This window comes from Entamoeba invadens (assembly GCF_000330505.1).
Source record: "Entamoeba invadens IP1 unplaced genomic scaffold scaff_1105074725347, whole genome shotgun sequence".
Lineage (NCBI taxonomy): Eukaryota > Evosea > Mastigamoebida > Endamoebidae > Entamoeba > Entamoeba invadens.
Window position 1 is genome coordinate 162,175 of NW_004440163.1, and position 2,579 is coordinate 164,753.

Genomic DNA, 2,579 nt, shown 5'->3' on the forward strand with positions numbered 1-2,579 from the left:
CTCGGTACCCTTTTCTCTCTTTGTTCTTGAAAAAATACTTCATGTAACGTTATACAATGAATTGGAAATGGAGTTTGTTCAAGATAATAACTCCTAATTTTTCTTGATTTTTCTTTTGTTTTTATATAATTCACAATTAAAGTTTGTTTTCTTTCTTCTGAACAGCTTTCTATCGCATTTAATTCATAATTATCAGTAGTTATGTTTTCATATACATTTTTCATATCTTTTTTTAATTTAACTTTTTTATTCATTTTTTGTATTTTTTTCGATTTGTTTTTGATTTAGTACATCTTGATCATTTTTTATTTTTTTCCATCTTTTCTGGATTATTTTTAAACCACTCATTTAACAATACAAGTTCATCCATTATTTCAACTTTATAATGCAAATTTTGTATTTTTGTTGTTGGATAGTAATATAATTCGATGAAGCTTTCAAGTTCATCATCTCGAGTAACAAGTTTTTTCTAAATAATTTAAAATCATCATAAGTCAACATTTCATTCCAATGTATTGTATCAATTTCAGCGTTAGATAATTTTCTAAGTGCCAAACTAAATCGAACGACAAAAGATTGAATAAAATGAGTTATAATTTTAATACACAAAGCCCACATTTCAGTTTTAAACTCGTTTTTGATATCGGATAGAAAAGGTAGCTCGAACAATTTTTCAGATTTATTCATAATTTCAATTCTATAATCAAACATAAATTTGATTAATTGATCAATCCTATCAATTACCACAAGTTAAAACTAATTTGGAGTTTGTATCCATTCAATAATAAATTTTACTTTTGTTAATAGAAAATCAATGAAAAAAAATTAAAGCTATGAAATTGTTATTTGAAAAGGATTTCTCACCCAGATTGTAAATAGTAGAAATTTGACCCGAAAACAACAAATTGCTTTCTGCAAATTCTTTAATTGTATCCAAATTGTCAATTACAAAATTGCTTATTGAAACAATATACACAAACCTCACATTGCAATAAATTGGTATTTGTGTGTTATATTGAAAAATTCCCAATTCTGAACAAAAAATGAATATTTATTTCTATTATTATCACATGTTAAAGTTTTCAAAACCTTTTTCATTTTTGCATTCATCACAATCAAAAGGTTTTTCTGATCATTTGTTTAATCAATGTTCACAACAGTAATTACATTTAAATTCGGTTTTGTTTTTATCAACCATTTTTATTAATTGCTGCATTTTTCCATTCAAACCATTGTTTTCCCCTTTCATAACTTCTGCGCCATCAACACACATGGCTTCACAAAACGAAATTAAAATAGAATAACCACTAAAAGTTTCCACGATCCATTTTAACCAAGAAAATGCATTTGGTTTGCATTTAACTTTATCAGTTGCTAATCTTTTTTCTTCAATTTCTAAATCTTCATATAAAATACGAATAAACAAAGAAAAGTTTTCTTCAATACCATATTTTGCTGAATCTGCTATAATACAATAACTTGTCATTTTATTCAACTTTGTAATCAATTCATTTTTTCGTTGTTTTGATATTAAACTAAGTCTTCTTACAATTGTACTATTGCTTAAACTTGGATATTCGTTATCATCATCCCTTTTTAATACAGCTAAAATAAAATACACAAATTCCCTCACTTTTGAATTATCATTTTTTGAAAATCCACAAGAACCAAAAATTACACTAAAAAATAATAAAATAAACTCAAAAATAAACTATTTTAATGTTTCATTTTTTGATCTTTCCATGTTTTTGATATCTGCGGCAAATTTAAAAACATCCCGAGTCTCCCCATTAGAAAAAGATTTTTCTAAACATTCAATTTTATGTATTATTTTTTCTCATTTTCTGTAAATGGAATTTGTAGTGGTGGGTTTTTATTTTCATCGACCAACTTTTCCATTTGTATAAATTGTGTATTATCATCGTTTTCGGAACGAATAAAACTGGGTGAATTTGAATAATTTTGAATAGAATTATCAGTAGAAAAAAGTACAGTGTTATTTTGTTGAATATTTAGTGTTTGAGGTGTTGTTGGTTGTATTTGTTCAAATATATTGGTTGATAAATATGATTCATTTTCACTTGAAATATTTGTTGGATAGTGAAGTGTAACTCCCATGCCTCCTCTAAATCCTCCACGTAATGTTCTTCCGGAATAACCACCTCTCATACATTCAGCTTTTTGAATTGTTGATTTTGTGGATAAATTTTCATTTAGTTTAGATAATAATTGGGTTCTAAATTGAACGTCATCTGCTATAAGTCTTTGGTGTTGTTCATTGATTTTCAACAAACATTTTATTTTAGTCTGAAAAGAACTTAATAACAATTCAAAACTTTCTTCATTTAGACCAGTTGTATTCTTCAAATTGTATTTATTCACTATTGATTTGCATTTTTCTAATTGTGTAATCAAAAAACATTAACACGCCAGTTTGTTGAGTGAATCAAATTATTTTTCACAAAAATCATAGAGCATTGATTCTTCTTCTTTTTTAATTGAATGTTTGTGTTCATCATTCATATGTAAACCAACTTTATTTTTGTTTTCAAATTTTTTACATAAAAAACAAAAATAAC